The following is a 19,730-nucleotide window of genomic DNA, read 5'->3' as shown; positions in this document are numbered from 1 at the left end:
TGAGCTGAATGAGAGCCAAGGAAGTCCCGGTGTGCCCAGCACTCTGTGCACCCAGCAGAGCCCCCGTCCCCTCCTGGTGGTACATTACTGAGTGCCTGAGTTAAGGTCCAGTCCTGCAAGGAGCCAAGCATGCTAAGCAAAGCAACACAGTGTTCAGCCAGTAAGTTTACTTACATGCTTAAACACTTTGTTAAGTTCTTTGCTTAATTAGGCCAGACTGTGTTGTTCCTTGTGGGATTGAGCACAAAGTGAGGCACACTGGATTAGAACTAATATTTTGAAGCTAAAAGCTAAAAATGGAGCACTTAGCTCCCAATTCTGCAAATGATTAAGCACATGGGTAATTACTGATTTCATTCATTCATCAGTGGTGTTGATTTCAGTAGGGCCATGCAATACTGGTAGTTGCTCAAGTGTGTAAGCATATGCAAGGTTGGGGCCCTGGGTTAAAAGAGCACAGAGGCTGGGGAGATGGATATTTGTACAGTGCATAACACATGGGGTCTGCAAGGCCTGTCACAAGTCCCTGGGTAGCACAATAAGAATAGTAATGCCATATTTAAGTACTCTTGATTGTTAATGATGCTAAATACTGGCCTTCCCAACTGAAACACGGCTCAGGTTTTCTGCTTCAAGCAAAGTCATGGGTTGATGGTTGGACTACATAACCTTACTGCTCTGTCCACTGATTGTAGGATTCAAAGAGCTACCACCAACCCCACTGTTAATAGTGCAAAAGAAACAGCTGATATTATCTGAACAAGAAATCCTGCAGCCCTGTGTCCACCTGGGCTATTCCTTTCCTAAATGTGAAAGTTAAAATACTGCACCTAATCCAAAAGGAACAAAGTGAAATTTGAGCTGCAGTAGATTTTGTCTCAACAAGTTGGAGAGAAACAATTTTGCTGCCGCTCTTTTGTCTGTTTGCTTTTCCCTGGCTATATTTTGTTTTGCTTGGCTTTTTTTCCCTCCCACTTTTTAAAACAGACACAGACCTTATCTGCTAGGAATGGCTTAATCCCTGGTATCTTTTTGTTCCCTTTAGATGATTTGGCAGTGATGTTTATAGAGCTTATGATTCAGGAAAACCGAAGAGAGGACAGAATAGAAACAAAATGAACGGAGCTCACCCAGGAGAGCCTCCTGCCATTCCATGAAGCAGCTGTTAATGATGCCTTTGATAACGTGCCATGCTGACGGGACCGTTACATGATTTCTTTTCTGTATCCAGACGGCAGTGTTTTTAAACTGATTGTGTGTGCCCTCAGGGGGGGTTACAATTCCATGTTTTCAAACAGAGCCACCACGAAGCACCTTGTGTCACAAACAAGGCTCATTAGCATAGCTCAGCAATTAAACCCAGCTCGGTCTGCTGTCCTGAGATAAAGGATTCCCAATTTATGGCCGGGTTGACTTTTGCTGGAGATGAATGGGCTGACAGCTTGGAGTGGTGACGTTCTGTCTCATGAGTGCAGCTGTTCACAAGGGTGATCTCTCAGAATGTGACTTTTCCACAGACTAACCCAGGGTATTAGCACTAACTAATTACAAGGGAAAGCCAGGGGCGATGGTTTTCTGGGAATGGGAACATCGCAGGCCCCAAACAGCTGGGTTGTGCTCGTGCCTTTCTGTCTTTGAAAACAACAGCTCTGCTGGAGGAGAGCTCCCCATCTGGCAAGCTCTTCTAATTCGTATAAGAAATGCAAATGATATTTACCTTGTTTATTTTTGACCAGTCTTTAAAGGAGTTTAGAAAGGACTGGATGCACGTAGCAAGACGTGTGTCTTCTCTTCAGGACAAATGTGTGTTGTTGCATTTGATGAGCAATATTGTATTACAGTTTCCAAGCTAATGTGTTTTCAATTTTGTGAGCACTGCTTTTAGGAAAGAACTTTTCTCATGTTTACTATTCAATTCACTGGCTTTCTGATATCTAATTTTCCTTCCTTTGGGTTGAGCTTGTATAGGAATATTTAATGGTTTTAGGTACTGTTTTTTTTTTCCCAATTAAACACTTTAATTTGTACAATATTGTTTGCTGCTCCTAAACATAAAGAGGTTTGAATTCCTAAAGCAACTCTAACATAGGGATCCTTCATGTAAAATAGGTGATAGAGTGTGCTCTGCAGGATTCAGCTGAAGGAAACAGAAAGGGCTTTCTGGTGAAGCAGTGGAACATTCATCAGAGCAGGAGCTCAGGGAGGAGAAGTCCCAACACCTGTCAGAGATCAGGTCCTGCCTCAGGTGGGAGTTCGGGTTGCAGAGATGTGGGCTCCCAGGACTGTGCTCTTTAGACAAGTACAGCAGTAAATCTGAACTGAAGGCTTGTCATCAACATCTGCTTTATAACAGCCACAGATCCAGGTGGGCTCCTTACATCCATTACTGGGGATCAAAAATGCAAGAGAACTGCACTTTACAGATATTTTAAGGTTTGATCTGCTACTAATAATGACAGTGGGATTGCTGCAGGAATGTACTGGGTAAATACGTAGGGTACAAGTGAGCTTGGAAATATATTCTGCTGCTTGTTACAGGGGAACGTGAATGGGGCTTGGGGTTTCTGAAACATTAAATATGGACCTTTGTAGCCTGAGACCCATTGGGAAGGGGTGGGTGAGGTGGAGCTGTGTGTATAATACATATATGATGTTGGGTGAGGTAAGCAAGAAATGAAATAGTTAATGAGCTGAAGGAACATTGTGTCAGCCTTCTGCAGCCTCCTGTGTGATGCCACCTGGAGACCTTCCCCCCTCCACCATGTCAGCCTGCTTGTTAGAACTGGATTCCTTTGTCCCTGATAAGTATATCTGCAGCTGTGACGAACTTTACCATCCCTGTCCCTGTTGGCATGCTCTCTGTGTAGGTACGAGTTAACAGTAAGACTCAAAACTTTACTGTCTGGTTTTTGGTGAAGATCAAAATCCAGTAGTAAAAGGCTGAAGATCTGACAGGTCAGATAGCTGGGAACATCAGATGCTCAGTTGCATATGTACCAGCACTCCCCAGGAAAGTCATGCTGTTTTCAGGAAAGGGTCTTCGGGCCAAAAAGTCTCTCTAACTGACTTCTGTCCATCCTAGAAAAGGAATTCTTTTGCACTGTAAATATCTGCGGAAGACCCTTTATTTTTAAAACTTATTTAAAAAGTTTTTCTGTGAGCATGTGAATATTCAGAGCTAATTTAAGCCCAATAACAATAGACTCACTTTACTTAATTACCCTTTGCAGAATCATCCTAGCATTCCCAGGTGTCCTTGGGCCACAAATTGAAAACTACCTATGCACTGGAGGATAAGGTGTCTAATGGCGGTGGACAGGGATATGGAATGCAATCTCTGACTTGGGAGAGCTCTTTAGGAAAAAAATGATATTTTGATCAACAGTCAGCGGTGCATCCACAGACTCAGTGGCCACAAGTACAATTTAGAACTGCGTTGCATATGACACTGGTTTTGAACCTGGGCCAAGCAGTGAACCAGTGAGGTACTTCATAGAGAAGAATAAGAACATGAGACACTAATCTCTCTCCATTTGCTACTGAATAAATGCCAGCATGGGGTCTAGGGCATCTGAGTCTTTAAGATCAGCTTGTATTGACTACTTTGGAGTCAACATAAGTTCTGGTTAATCTGCATATGGCTACTTTGAAATGTCACTGCTTTCTTGGCAGCAGTGATTCAAAGATGTCTCTGGCTGAAAAGGTGATGGAAAGGGGGTAAGCTGTCTGCATTGGTGGGTAACTGCATGGTGTATCTCTTCCAAAGCACATATTAGACTTTGAATCCTTCTGTAGCTGCCACAGCTGCTGGTAAGTGACAGAGGAGCCCTTAACTCTGTGTGCATGTACATGTCCACTCTGTAGAGAATTTTCTCCTAATGTCTAATTTGAATCTGCCTTCTTTTATTTTAAAGCTATCATCCTTTGTCCTTTCACTATACTACATTATATATATCATCTTAAGGTAGGGAAGGAGAACAGTGTATTTCCACAACAAATACAGGTAGTGTTTACTGTTGTTTTCACTTCCTGCTGCAAGGTATGTGCTGCCTAGCAGAGATGTTTCAGGAATTAACAAAGAGCAGAATAGAAACTAGCAAAGCAAGTGGACTAAGCAAACTTTGTTGAATGCACATTTTTCTTCATTATTTTCTCATTGGAGCATGATGATATCTGATGGAGCGTTATGGATGGGGAGAAGGAAAGAAGTGTTAGCAAAGCCTGAAAGCAACACTCTGCTGCTATGGTTAATGAGGCAAAAAGGAAATTCTGGCTGTGGCAGCAGTGAAGTCCGATGAGAGGAACTAGGCTTAAGTTTGGATGAGGGAGTGGAGCTTGAAGAAGGAACTTTACTAGGTCAAATATGTAAAACCTTTTCCTTTACAACCTTTTCCTACCTTCTTAACTAGGCATCTATGTGACTGTTATCCAATACTGATGAGCTGAGCTTTTAGTGCCAGCCATCTGAGGAGAAGATGTAAGCAAACACTGATCCTGGCCTTGGCCATATAGGTAAAATAAAGGACTAAATACATCGTATTGGGTCTGGGTCTGTCACTACTGGGCTGCCAAGTCTTCCTGTTGGTGACTGCTGTGGCACTGTGGAGAGGGCCTTGCTGCCTTCCTGTTAACTTTCAGGGTATCCAAACTCATCAGGTCAACAGGACAGAATGACTCGTGCAGCCTCCGTCACAAGCTTAACAAAATCTAGAGTTTAGTGTGCTCAAGAAACCCAAACCCCCTGCCTTGCTCAGTGACTTTGGGGTTCCACAACAGTTGGGTGTCATGTGAAGGGAAAGGAACTTAGTGCAATGTGACAACTCGTGGATATTACCAACAGTGATGAAAGTCTTGAAATTCATATTCATTTGCTTGGTTTTAGGCTGGGAATCTCCAGCTGCCCAAGGATTAGGCACACAATACACAAAATAAAAACAGATAAGGAAGAAAGATGCTCTCTTAGGACTCAGCAGGCTGGATCAGAAGACAAAGTTATGGTGAGCTGGGCTTGGCAACTCTAGCTCAGAAGCAGGTGCTTAGATTGGGATCACACCTGTTTTGAGTTTACAGAATGGACTGAATCATGGAGCTGGGAAAGGTAGGGCCAGCCAGATAGCCCTAGGAAAAGAAGAGCAGAAGGCATATAGCCAGCAGTGAGTCATGAGGAGCATAGCAGCTCTATCAAGTCTGTATAACTTGGCTTATGCTTTCCTGCATGTGGACTGCTTCAGGTAAAAATGTACACAACTGTTATATGTATCTGTAGTGGAAATGCTCAGTCACAGCTAGAAGCAGTGATTGAGCACCTGGGCCAACCCAGGGGAGCTCAGGTGCATGCAGTGCAGCTGGGTGACTGCAAAGGCTGGAGCCAGGATCCACCCCTTCTCAGCCCTCATTTGAGGGTTGGCAGTGGAGGTGAGGGGATCTTGCTGGAGATCCCTGCGTACTTGAGGTTTTCTGAAGGTAAGCGGCTTCTTTCCTTTGTTTCTGCACCTATGGCTGTTGCATTTGGGCAAGTCCTCACTTGCTGCAGCCTAGGGTTTTGCTACTCTGCTGTCATTGTTGTGCTTTCCGTTGTATTACAATGTCAATGTAGTTACTCATTTTCTAAAGCCTCTCCTGGTTTCTGAGAGTTAATGTAGTCTCATTTTGAACCTGTGTGAGCTCCTGTTTACAGCCAGGGAATTCTAAGTGCTAAGATTTCAGTGTGCTGAAGCCTTCTAGAAGGCCTGGTCCCAAAAGCCAGACTTGCTGGAAGTTTTCAGTGCTTACGTTGTCTCTGATAGGATGTTAGAGAGTGCTTAATGCAGTCTGAGCTTGGCTGCATTAGGTCTGTCGGTACTGATGTGGCCATTTAACTGAAATAACAATAACTTAAGAAAAGTTGTCCTTGTTAAGCCACTGCTGTGTCTTAGTGTGCTCAAATTCTATAAATAGCTGTCAGTTTGCCCTAGGAATAGCCTGGTGTTCTATTAATGTTATCTCTTTACTAGTGCCTACTATCTACTCTGGAGTACTTATCTGCAGAAAGCTCAAACTCTACACCTATCTCAGCTTTCAAGGGTCTATGGAAGCATTGCCTTTGGTATAAGGTCAGTTATTATTATTTTTAATGGGCATTCTTTGGTTTCATTTTGACTTTTTTTCCTCCCCTGGCTTGCACTGGTACAGAAAATAACAGCTGAATTACATTTGGTTTTCCCTGCTTCCTTTCTCTGCGAGATGAGGTTACAACGACCTCATTTACCTAAATCAATAATCTGCACCCAAATCTAATAAAGATCTAGCAGGGCCTGTAAAATAGCATGCAGCCCAGATGGGAAGGGAGGTCCTAATGGCCATTCCACTCATTAGCTATTTATCAACCATTAACGACGAGAATAGGAGTGGTGCAGGGAGAAAAGGACTCAACAGCAAGAAAGCAGAGAACCTTCCTGAATAAGAGAAGACAAAGACAATAATGCACTCATCTGCAGATTACAGTGTGACTCTGACCAGAGAGGGAAGTGCCTAAGAAGGGGAATTCCCATGGACATTTACTTGTAGAATTCTGGGTTTTCCTAAAGGAAATCTGTGTTCAAGCTGCTATATGAAAGAACATACAGAAGAGCTGAAGCATGTTTATGTCCCCTCTGTCTGAGGCTTCATCCCTTTATGGGTATGAAAGCACTAAACCAAAAGGTAATGCTTCCTCAGCCCAAATATTTATATATATATATGTATGTATATATATCTCCAATATAAGAAGAATTTATTTGTCTGATCTTAGACTGGTTACTTGATCTGTAGCAAATTTAGATTAAAAAACCCCTCACAATTTCCCAATTACTTGCATCAGTACAAAGACTTTCTTTTCACGTGAATGAGATGAATGTATGAGCTGGCCATATAATTATTTTTTTCCATTGAATTAGTGAAGCACCGAATCAGGCAGGCGGCTACACTGAGAAAACTAATCTTTCATCCTTGCTTTTTGAACAGAAACTGGCTCTGTGACAAAATGGGACTTTCTAATGCTGTCAACAACATTATTTTGTATTTGAAAATGAAAGCCACTCTTTTATTTTTTAATTTTTTTACTTAAAACGACAGCAATGTTTTAGTGGTTATGCCTTTTTATACAGGTTTGGAGCTTTCACACTTTGGGGAAGAGTGTTAATATTTCATGGAGATAGGAAATGCTTTTTAAAGTTGGAGCAGTAGAGCAAAAGGAATCCAGCATCTCTTGAATCTGTGGTATGAACAAATGCAATAATGTCCCATGAAATAATATTTCAGATTCCAACAATGCAGAACAGTGATTCCAAAGAAAACAGGAAATAGAAATAATTGGTTGAACATGAGGAAGAATCCCAAACATTACTAAAATTCCAGAAGTTTTATGAAATGGTAGCCAAGAACTTGTTTTTAAATCCTTTTCGAATAATGGTTGAATTTTGCTCTGCAGTGAAAATCAATTGTTTGTATTTTCTTTGAGTGCTGACTTTGACTTCTTTGGTGAAATAGTTACAATCCAGTTTTCCTATTCCTAGAGTCTTTACTGTTCTGTGTTTCTTGCTCCATACACCTCACTGGGATGGCCAACAGGAGCACAGCTGAAGCCAGAAGCTGATTTACAAGGCAAATAAGGGGTGCTGAGTCATTTCCCCTTTCAAAGCATATATTACACACACTGCTGTGTGTGGAGAGGAAGGTGTCAGCAGTGTTGGCCCTTGCTAAGAATGGAGGCAGCTGTGTAACATTTTTCAAGATGGTTTGGGGGATCTGCTGCATTCTCTGCTGGTTTGCTTGACTTAAAATCTGAGCCATGTTTTCTGTTTGAAGTTGTCTGGCTTTAGCTCTCAGCCACAGGTTCTTGTTAAGCCTTTCTCTGCTAGATTAAAGAGCCCTTTATGACTGGTATTTTCTCTCCATAGAGGTGCTTAATACCCTGTAATCAAGTCACCCTTGGTCTTCCCTTTGATAAGATTAACAAATCCTGCCCATCCAATTTCTCACTGGAAGCAGTTCCTCCTTACCAGCTTTTAAACCACTTCAGTGGCAGTTTCCTTCCTAGTCTCTGATCTTTCAGCCTCTTCTGAGACCATGCAGTTCCCTCAGATGTGCATGGCCTCTTTCTAACAGTCCCACCAGTGGTGCAGAGAAACACGGCCTCTCAGCACATGCTGAGGTGCTACAAAGGGCACTATTTTTCTGCATAGTACCTCAAGGCATCACCTCCATTCCTCGTCCTTTGCTGTACAGCAGTAATAAGGCTTTTATTAAAGGACCTGACTTACAGATGAGTCATTTAACTGTAAGATTTCCTGCATTTTTTTCAGTGCAGCAAACTGTTCTGCTCAGCCATTAAGTTTCATTTTTGCTCTTCTGATTCCTTTTCCTGTTCTGCTTCATTATATCAGTCTCTCCCACTTGCCAGTGCTGTGTTTTGCTTTTCTAGGGAAGAGCAGGTGAAGATGGTCATGCTCTTGGTGGAGCTGTGGAGCATCTCCTAAGGGGAGACTTTAGGAAGGGAGGGATCCTCGTGAGCATGACTAGATGTGCCTCATAGCTGGATGCTGGAGGAGAATTGGCAGCCACACCATGACAAGGGATTGCATGTATTAGTTAAAGGGTCTTGAGATTTTACAAGCAGTGGCTCTTCAAGTGGTGCTTGGTGAGGAAGTACCCCATGGTACATTGTGCAACTTATGTGAGTTGCAACTTAATGCAACTCATGCTGATGATATCTGCTCTGAGCCTAGAGGGGTTTGCTCTCCTTACAGAAGAGGTTTGGGATGAATGTGTCCACTTCATTTGGTAAATATGCTTCTGCTTGCATTGTAAGTTTTATTCAACTTATTCATCTGTGAGAGCTGGAAAGTTTATTTTTTTTTTCTGGAGAACTGAATCAACAGGCTGTGCTTAAAGATTTAAGAAGGTCCTTCATTTGCCAGTCTGAAATCTGATTTGCTGAAGCCTCTCTAATGAGCAGGCAGCTGAATCACATTCTATATTTCTCTTCTGTGTGCAGTGGGACAGATCAGAGACATAGTGTTGAAAGGCTTCCAACGCTGCTGAGTTCATATATCAGTGGAAGATGTGTGTGGTTGTTCCCCTCCCTCTTTCAGAGGAAGCTGTTTTTTCATTACATAGCTCTAGACCTGTATTTTTCCATTCACTAGTTGCTACCTCTGTTCTCCTTTTGTTTCCAAAGTAGGGGGGAAAAAAAAAATACAGATGGCTCTGGTGTTGTTTACCCCAGGAAACATTTTGAGCATTCAGTAATAAAACTGGAGGAAATCCTTCACTTCCTTTATGCCTCCTAGCAAGTAACCACATCACTATGAAGTAAGGATGTTATTGGGTTCTGACCCAGTGTCACTGATGAGAACACAGTCATAAATACTTTCAAGATGCAGTCTTGAATTGAGCTGGTAGATGAGGAAAAGCCACTTCTGTTTTGGAGAGGAATTCTTTCCTTCTGCAACCACTTTCTAAATTGCACTGACATTATGCAATTAACATACAAAAGCTTTTGTATCCACAGGATTGTTTTTCATGTCAATAAACACATTCCTTTGCTTTTCAGTGCAATGTTTAATAATTCTCATTTCCCATAGTGGAAAAGAGTCCTAGTACTTTATTTGTGTTACACAAATTACAAGGAAGAAACAAAGCCATATCTGATCATAGTTATTAAATTAAGAATATTTGCATAAATATTTTTTCCTAATCTGGTTTGCTATTGGTAAACAGTGTATTATCAAGGTTTAGCAAAGTGTTTGGTTTCTAGCTGCGTTTTTGCTTTCCCCCTGTCCTTTTTGAAGCTCGTTTGACAGACAAGGCTTGCTTCTTCTAAGCTATCTATCAAGTGTAGGTGTTGAGAGATGTTATTCAGGAACGTGGAGACCTGATCTTATAGATCAGGAGGTATTAGAAATATGTGAAAATCCATGCAACTTGTGTGCCTGGCAAAGGCAGCTGTGGTCTGTGCCTTGTGTTCCAGGCACTGTGAAATCTAAGAAAATGAAAGGGATGGGTCTGGTGGGTAAACAAATACCCTAAATGTAAACTCGAGCACTGGAGTGGAGCAGCCTGTGCCTTGTATGCAGTCACAATTATCTTCTTGCTCTCCAACATGGAACTGCAGGGAGGAAAGTGCAGTCTTGCATGCTCTGCTTGGAGCTAAATCAAGGCTAAAGAATGGAAGAGGTGATGCTGCTGCTGTGGCTTTGAATGGCCCTTAGTACGTGAGCTCATTCAACTCTTTTTATCCCCCTTTGATCAGACAAAACTGGAATCCTTTTTTGCCATGGTAGTCTATCTGGTGAGAGGGTACAGTGCCAGACATTTAACTTGAAAATGAGTTTACTGCAATAATGTTTTTGTTTTATTGGCCAAGCATTTCCATGAGTGGTGAAAGGGGGTTATTGGGAAACTGGGATGAATGTGTGTTATGTCACTTTTGAATCATATCCTGCGTGTGTGGAACATGTGAGCCCCAATTAAGAGACCCACCAGGCAGAGGGGTCTGTCTGTCGTGTCTACACTGTCATACGCATGGGAGCTGAGGGCTGTGGTGATGAAAGATTTCAGTGGGAAACTACAAAGCTATATTAAAGGAAATGCTTTCAACATAGCTAAATCAAGATGTGTAGCATTTCATTTCTGCCTGTGTTATATATCTCTAATCTCTTTTTGGCCAACTGATAGCCATTAGACAAAGCTATGTCGCTTTGCAATTTACTTATTGCAGGATTGCAACATAAGTGCTAACAGAACGATATTTTCCCTCATGTGTAACTTAATAATTTGTTGGACGTGCGTTCAGCCCCTGCCATGCCTGGAGCTTCCAGAGAGGTGTGCCGCTGCTTTCTAGGCACTTACAGCATTCAACCTTTTGTTGAACACAGCCAGGTGCAAAGCATTTCACAATTGTTGCAATGTCTTTTTCTCTTTCATCCATACTTAACTAGGAAACAAAACAGAAGATCACTATGGTATCAATAAACATGCTGTCAGCAAGATGTGTAAGCTACCTGCAAGCTGAATTCCATTTACAGGTGCCAGTGAGTATGCTTTATGCCTTTTTCCCCAAAAATCAGTTTCTGTAATTGATTGCATGTGTTACAAAATCTTGCTTCTATTTCTGGAATTTTTATGAAAGTTGTGAAAGTGAGAGATATTAAACCAGGCTTGGTAGAATGGTTTTCAGGCAGGAGCAATAGGACTGGAAAAGACTTCTTGTGTTTATCTTTAGGAACTAGTGCTTGCACTGGGGAAGACTTCGCACCTTGTTACTCTTTCCTAAGAGTTTTGGTATATTTGTATGAATATACCAAAATATTTCTCATTAAAATCGCTTAAACAACCTTTTCCAAGCTTTTGTGACTTTGGTTGCACAGAAGTTCTGGCGCACTCACCGTAGGACACGTGTCCTTTTCCTCTGGGATGGTGCCGTGACAGTGCAAGGATCTAAGCCAGCACTCGGGTGGGAGCAGCAGGGAGCTGGGAAGGCATTGCCTCGCAGTGTATAATGGTAAGTTTCTCATTTCAATTTTTTTTCACTCGGTGCCAGAAGTGATTCTCTCAGGTGCTGTCATTGCAGTAGTACGTATTTCATCTTTGTTGGTGAAGCAGAGGCACGTGCCTTGCGCTGACTTCTCTGGTGAGAGGAGAAAGGACAGTGACTGAAAATCAAATCCCTTTCATTCAGGTACCTGGAATAGAGCTAAGGGTTATTGAGATGATGTTTTTAGCATCACAAATTATGTTTAATGAGTAATGCTTGTGCTCTCATTCTTTCTGTGCTAAACCTCCTCCTTAAGCTCTCAGTGCCTCTGGCCTTGGGCTCGTGCTGTGTTCGGCTCCAGATCTGTGTTTGTGGTAAGAAGTCACATGTTTCCCAGGTGACATCTTAGTCATTTCTGTGTTTAAGTAGATTATCAGTTTCTTTCATTGAGTTTCTGTTTTCAGAGAAATAAAAGGAAGCTCTTAGAAGAACTGGCTGCTAAGATTTGTGTGTGCTTGTGTATTGAGTACTTATTTATTTTACTTCTAGCTATAAACAGTTTAATGCTTTTGAATTACTGCTCAGTCTCATTTGGTTTGGTTGTGACCTTGAGCCATACGTTTCCAGGACTCTTGCTAATGGACCTTTTAAATGACAACTATAAAATACATCAGGCCCTCTGATAAGGGGACTGCTGCTACACTGCATATTATTTTAATGTTATTCTACGAAATAACCATTATAAGACCGTTATTATTTTTTAACTCTGGTTTTATTTTGTCGCACCAACATTACAACAATCTACATTTAAAATATTTCCTCATTTGTGCAAAGCACATTTCTCTGCCAGGGGTAATGAAATGACCAAGCAGTGACCCTCATTTTTATGTTTCTCCTACTGTGAAGAGGAATTGAAGATGAAATGTAGAAGCTAATAGCTGTGCAGCCCTAGTGAATCTAGCAAATCTAAAGAGCCCAGCCATGGGATACATTTAAATATTAAAGCAGTTCTTATGTGCTCTAAACAATATTTGATGCAGCTCTCAGTATGCTTTAATCTGGCTAAATGGTTATTGTGTTATGTCCTCGCTGTAAAACTGTCTGGCTCTTTTGTGGTCAGGATGCCTTTCCCTAGCACAATTTAGATTCTACGTGGATAAACATAAAGGGCCAATCTCCAAAATGAATCTTGTACAGATTCATGCTGCATGGAGCCATTCACTTTTATTTAATACATTCTTCCTGATGTGTATCGTGTGACAGTTGCCTGTAGGGTAGGGAGGATGCTGGTTTTTTTTTTTTTTTGAGGGTGGGAAAAAGAGGAACTTGGCACAGCTCAGTCCTGTAAGGACAGCAGTATCTGGCACTATGCTTGCTCCTTTACCTCTGCTTCACTGCAGCAGGAGTTGGGTGTGGGCATGGATGAGATGTCCTCTTGCCAGCCTCATTGCTGAGAACCAGAAAACACAATTTTTTGGCTGCGTTCTTCTGTTTCCTGTGTGATTCCTGATGTTTCTTCCACAGAACTGTGTCTTTTGTGGGGGCTACTGAGGGCTCCCAAAGGTATGGATGCAAAGTTCTTTTGTAGCCTTTCTGTCACAGTTCTATGTTGTCAATTAATGACTGAACTCAGATTGTGTCATCTCCTGGAGGGGCAGAAATCACTTCTCACCTCCTTTCTTGCTTCCTGATTTGTGAGATGTGTATGGAAACCCTTTGCTGCTGCTCTCTCTGTCACAGATGTGATTGTAATAAGCTAGTGTGAGAAGGATGCATGTAGAATCTTATCACTCTCTATTTCTGTAGGAAAGCTGGCTAAATAAGGAAAATGCAGTTCTCTCCCATCCCTTCCCCCCTTTCCAAATTATTCTGATGAAAATCCCACCACCACCTCACCTCTCTGTCCTACCCCTGAAGGAAACTCCTGCATACCATACAGAGTGGCTGCGGTCGTGCCGAGGGGACAGAACACGTAGTAACCCCTGGGAATGGGGATTCTGAATTATCCTGAAGTCTGAGCTGAAATTACTTCAGTGATCTTCTTCTAATCCCAAGTGGGCAACGATCCATATTGTAAACCCTTCACATGTAATTTGACACAATTAGCAGATTTTGCTTCTGAGACCATCTTGTGATGGGAAGGGAGAGCTGAAACGTTTTCTGTGGTTGGGGGGTAGGTGAACCAGCCCTGGGGGGAAACTGATGTTGTCCAGCCCATCTGAGGCTGGGCCTATGCTGATTAAAGAAAGTATAGTTCATCTGCTGCCAAAGGGAACATTTCCTTGCTTATATTCCAAATGAAAATCAGAACATTGCATACCACCCCAGTATAGGTTTCTTTTGGACCGAATAACATTTGGTCTATCTTGTTTTCCTTCGAGCAATTTCCTGATCCTTACCATCGACCTTCCTATTAGTAAATCGAATGATCTTTGTCAGTATGACTCTTTTATGATCTTGCTAATGAACTTTCCATTTTATGCTTCTTGTCTGATTAGTAATGCCAGAGATTTAACCAAGCAGAGATAATTCATTAGTCTGAGCTGTAGCTCTGAGGGCATGGTGTCACACCCTCCCTTCCTGCTCCTCTTGCTCCATTAGTTGCTCTGTGCTCTGACATCTCCTCAATTTCATTTTTTTTCTGAGGGAAAATGCAGAAGTCTTTTGCCTAATGCATGTATTGGTTATTCTTGACTCACTGACAGTGAAACTCATTGGATCATTTTGGGAATTCTTAGACATTTTTTGTTCACTTAAAGAAGCTTCATGCAGACCAGCAGAAACAGAAAAAGCCATTCATGGATTCCGAGCTGCAGTTGAAAAAATATAATTGTAGCTTTTGGTAGCACCTGAGATTATTTATGATACGATTCCTTTCCTTTTTTTGGCATTCTCTTGATTTTCAAACCTTACATTTCAGAAATATCTTTTGATTTGTTACTGAATCAGTTGTTGAACTTGATACATTACAGAGAAGAAAATAGGTTTACTGATTGTCACTATGCATAACTCAGTGTATTGGTTTGATATGTGCTCTAATTCCTCTCTCTCTCCCTAGAGCTTCCTGGGGCTGGGAAGTAGGTGCTTGGTGCTGCTTTGCTGGGGTAGTGGACCACTGCCTGGCTGCACTCTTCAGCATGTTGTACCAATCCCATGTTGGAAACTGGGTTCTGCTAAGTAGGCTGGTGAGTGGGCAGCAGCTGATCTGACTGAGGGGCAAAACTATAGAAAGATCTCCTTTCCAAGGTTTGATAGGATGAAACTGGCTACAGGAGGGTGAAGGGCTGAGAGAAACAAGGAGAGGCTCACTGAAAAAGCACTGCAGGAGGAGATATCCTGCATAGTGAGGGAAAGGCCTGTGACTGTGGCTGCTTGAAGGTCGTGGGTCATATCACTCATGTATGCTCATGCATCAGATCACTTTTTTTGTGATAAAGCAAAGGAAGACCTCTTTAGTGCCACTTGCAAGAAATGTGCCACCCACTGCAAAGTGGCTGGCTTAAGCTTCTGGAAGATGTGGGAAAAATGCCTGGTACCTTTGTTACCTAGGCTTCTCCATAGAAGCAGAAGTAGAGCTGGAGTTTGTCCCAGCTGGACAGGAAGGCTTTGGTGGGACCTTTCAGAGAGCAAGCATAGATATGAGTGACCATAGGAGCCTAGTGTATTATGATCTGCAGCAGCCAGATGAGGTTTTGCTATTAAAATACCTTTCTTTGGGCCTCTTTATTAGCTTTTGCACAACTTCATAATCACTGAAAGTTGGGTAGGGTTCATTAGATTCACTCACATAGTACCAAATTGTTTCAGTGGTGATTTTAAAATTATTTCCTAATAAACTGTGGGTGTAAACCTGTATTCCTTGTGTACTCATAATTGCCATTGTTAGTTTGTCAGTGACATGGTCAGTGCAGCAGCAGGGAGGTGGGAGATGCTGTGCAGAATCCCGTTTGTTTATAGCTCCACAGAAGTCATACCTCTTGCAGGTAGTGACTGTCTCCTGCTCTGTGTTTTCCTTCCCATGCACTACAAGCAGATGCAACAGAAACATGCCAGACAAAAAAATGTCAGAATATTTGTGATCATTTTCCAGCATCCCAACATGTGCCCTTCTCACATTTATTGCTGTTGCTACAGAGGGTAGGCAAGATCTAATTAAAGACAAGGAGGCCTGGATCTGCATATGTTGCATGTGTTTGGGGACCGTCTGGCTCGAAGGAGTAATAATTGGCTATAGGGCCTTTCACCTCTGTGGCATGGCTTTGAATACAGATCAGCACAGGCAGTGACTTCTAATGTCATTACCATGTGACAGCTGTTTTCCATGTCAAATTAGCTGGTAGCCTTAGTGCTGTTTCTATAGGAAACCAATACCAATAATTACCACATCCAATGGTGCTTTTAGCACCCTTTAAAAATAGATATAATTTAATGAATTTAGTTTAATGGATATGCTTCACGTGTACATATCGGTAACACTGAAATCAATAGAACTCCACTTAGCTTTTTAGTCAGTTTTGTATATAAATACATGTTGGAGGTAAGTACAGTGGTACAGTAGTAACATCTAGCTGACAAATTCTAATAGCTCTCTGAAACCTCTTTTCAGGTGCTCGCCTTTTTCATGTGCTCATAGCACATTTGGGGTTAGACTGTGTGACTGCGACCTAAACATGCAAAAATCGCAGTGAAGGAGAAGCATCAGCAGAAAAGGTCAGCATGGTTCAGGGAAAAGTCCTTGATAAATGACTCCTATTTCTGTGGTGAAAGTTGTAAAAAGAGATATCTCTCATTAGACCAACTCATAGAGCTGAATGAGACAGATAAGCTTTTGGGCACGTGGAATCTTTTATTTTTCCTTTTTTTCCCCATTTCTTTTTTGTGCCAACCCTAGATTACATCAGCAGCCCAGCTCAATAAGAGCTTTTGCACTTTGCCAGCTGTAACTGCTATGTCTCAAGAGGTATGGTACGTGCCTTTCTGATTTATGCCATCTGAAGTAGTGGCTGTGGTCTGACACACGCAGAGAAAACGTTGCTACTTGCTCTGTGGGGGCACCATAGGAAAAAAGCTGTGTTTGGAGGTTGACCTTAAGTTCCTTAAGTTTATTTCTCTGTTGCCTTTCAGGGTTCTGTTCTCCATTGCAACATTAACAATAGCATTAGTAAGGCTGTGAACTGTTGCCTCATTCCCTGGCCTGAGTGAGAAGCAAAAGACAAGGCTGGGCGTCTTAACTGGATGTGTTAGTGGTGGGGAAAAAAACAGCCATCAAAGCTAAAACCTTCTGTGGAAATGTGCACTAAAAAAAAAACACAAACTTTTGCTGCATGTTCCTCCAGGACTGGAGGGACAAACTTCTCCATCAGAAGAGCCCATGCTTTTGCTTATCACTGCAGGGCGGAAAGCTTGAACCTGTCTTACTGTTCTTCCCTGTTTGGTATCATGCATTTCTGCAAGGAATAGCAACTACAGAGGGCACTTGTTGAGGAAGGTGCTGCCTTACTTCACGCTGAGGGGTGAAAAAATACCTGACATCTTGACATTTTTTCACGATGTGAAATTCTTTTTCTCACAGCAAGTCCTTTTTAAAGTGATGAAGGGAAATGTTCTCAGCATGACCGTTCCTTGCTTATGATCTCTGATTCTGTAGATTTGCATGCCTGCCTTCTCAAATTTTGTAGTAACTACATAGTCATGCACTATTATGATAATTAAACTTGGGGCAAAAGATTAAAAACCCTATAATTCTGCAGTCCACCATAATATGTGAAGCCACTCCTACTAGGTAATGAAACCATTATTCTCTAACAAGTTAAACATGCAAAAGTGTGAAGGTCTTTTATAAACAGAGTGCTATCTGCTAGAGAAGAGAGCCTTCAGGCTGTTGCAGAAGACCATAATTTGCATGAAGTGAAGGATTATCCAGGGAAGGCACGTTAATAGAGATACTGCAGTCTTTCATTACAATGATGGGAAGAGTGGTTTCTCAGACCTATCTTCTTGGAGGGGTTTCATAGAGTAGTTCTGGAATAGGTTGGGGGGTATCTGTCACCAGCAATGTAGCTGAATTGCATGGACTTCCTTGGGGTGATGTTCTCCTGAGGTCTGCCTCAGACTTTACTTCTATAATTCTCTGTTATGCTCCTGTTCTTCACACTGTGTGCGACTGTGACCCCTGTCTGCTGTGCATCTGAATCTTTTATCCCTTATGAAGCCTTGTTGCCAGGGACCCCAAAAACAAGGTATCTAGAAGATACAGTAGTTGCGAGATGGTTATAATGTTGATTCGGACTTCAGAATGTCTAATCTACAAGTGGAATACATGCAGAGTTCATGAATAGGAGAGTGGTAGTCATTTAGCAACCAGGACTGGAAAAAGTGTCTTGTGTAGAGGAAAACTTAGTGACAAGAATAGGAAGAAGAAACCTGGGGATGTACAGAAACACAGCGTCTCAGTAGGATGGTGGCCTTGTTCATTACTGCATCATGAAAGAAGCAGTCTGCCTACTTGAGGTGTGTTTTATACCTTCATCAGACTTCTTTTCTGTGTGAAAAGCAATTCCCTTACAAATGGCCTTTCATCAGCCATGGGGTCACAGCAGAAACAATCATCAATGTATTGCTGATGTGGCCAACGCATCTTATGAACTCTTTGACCTTAGCAGTCAGCAGGATTTCTTCATGTGAAGCTCTAATACAAAAAGTATTAGTATTAATGAAAGAGCTCTTGACCTGTTTGGTGTTCGGGGTCAGTAGAAGTTTACAGACACCTTTGCCTAACATTCCTATCGTGTCTGGCAGCTTGAATCTCATCTTGATTTTTCACAGGCACTGATTTAATAATACAATTCTCAAGTTCTGCTACAGCTTTTCAGTATAGCAGGAATCTAGGAAAGCTGGAAGCCACTCTAGCAGGAAACCATCACTCATTGGGCATTGCTCACTTTGCTCACATTCACTGATTTACAATATTATTTTCTCATAGTACTGCTAGGAGACAAGAACAGGTTTACTGCAGTTGACTCTGAAGGAATTTTTTTGAGACCTTACCCTCATGCTTCTATATTCCTGGGTCAGGAATCTCTCAATAAATGGGAATAGTTTCCCAACTTGTCTTGATCCAATATGCTCTTCCTACACTTCCAGTACACTCCAGAGAACGGAATGATGCATTTCAAACAGTCCTTAGCTGCTAACGAGAGTATGACAAATAATGGAAGCAGGAGCTCTTGTGCAGAAGTCTCTTTCACGAATGTCTTTTTCTTTAAAAGCTTGAAATAATGTTTAAATATTGCAGTCATAAGTACTAACCTAATTTTATTACTTTAAAAAAAATATATCTACTTTGCTCTTGGACTGAAACAAAAATGGATATTGAATACAGGTGAAGGGTACAACAAATTCAGTTGTGTGGAGTAGTGGTGTACATAAATGCCTGCAGCTCTCCAGTTCTACTTCGGACCCCCCGAGGACATCCAGGCACCATCTCTACCCAGGATGGTTATATGTAGACTGGAGTTTTGCACATATTTGAGACTCTGTTCTGGTCTTTGCAGTGGCACACGTTGATTTCTGCTGCTTGCCTGTTGCCAGCTGCATCACTGATTGACAGGACTGTTAAGCAGCTGGGAATAGAAAGCTATCTCCGACTGTTTTGTCAGCCTCACTGAAGTGGTGGGATGTGCATAGGTAGGAACAATGACTGTGGCAGTCTCCAGTGAATAGTATCTTTGTTTCTAGTCTGGAGTGCTCTCTTAGCTGTCTGGCATCTGACAGAGCTGGTTATATTGCAGAGACAAAATAGATGGATGCTTGCCTGAGCTGTGGGGCTAAAAGTTCACCTAAAAACTAATGGTGTTTCAGCTGCCTGACTTTTTGTAGCAGGTGTTTACTTTAGGAAGGTGATTGTGTCAGTTAGAATGCTTAAAATTCAAGCTAGCTGGTAAGTGTTACTTTATGAACAATTTACTTAAAGTGATCTCTTGGTGAATTTTTCTTGGCTGATTGAAATCTTCATTCATTATGATAGGGTAGCCAAACTCCAGTTCTGTTACAGATGGGGTGATGCAAAAAGCTGGTGGTTCATGCCCCTCTCCCTCACATTCCTGAGCAAGACTGATGGTAACCAGACAGCTGATTTCTGTATGAATGTATGGGACTGATAGAGGCACTGTTACCTCAAAGTGTGTATCTGTCTTCCTCTTCCAAGAGCTGCATCTCTTCCAGATCCCTTAGAGCA

At 41.9% G+C, this 19,730-nt stretch overlaps 1 protein-coding gene and 1 long non-coding RNA gene across 4 annotated transcripts in view; one reads left to right on the top strand and one right to left on the bottom strand.

Moving 5' to 3' along the window:
• The window catches only part of INPP5F (inositol polyphosphate-5-phosphatase F), a 949,391-nt gene that overhangs the window by 404,864 nt on the left and 524,797 nt on the right, over positions 1-19,730 (bottom strand). The gene's annotated exons all lie outside the window — the stretch shown is intronic.
• Positions 5,256-19,730, top strand: part of LOC125692916 (uncharacterized) — a 29,629-nt gene continuing 15,154 nt past the window's right edge. For all 3 annotated transcript variants that reach the window (XR_007376926.1, XR_007376925.1, XR_007376927.1), the window contains exons 1-4: positions 5,256-5,463; positions 5,994-6,092; positions 10,959-11,051; positions 11,388-11,521. This is a non-coding gene — a long non-coding RNA (uncharacterized LOC125692916). The remainder of the gene's footprint in view (positions 5,464-5,993; positions 6,093-10,958; positions 11,052-11,387; positions 11,522-19,730) is intronic.

This window comes from Lagopus muta, chromosome 5, assembly GCF_023343835.1.
Source record: "Lagopus muta isolate bLagMut1 chromosome 5, bLagMut1 primary, whole genome shotgun sequence".
NCBI lineage: Eukaryota > Metazoa > Chordata > Aves > Galliformes > Phasianidae > Lagopus > Lagopus muta.
Note: the sequence above shows the minus strand (reverse complement) of the source record. Positions and strands in the feature narration are given on the sequence as shown.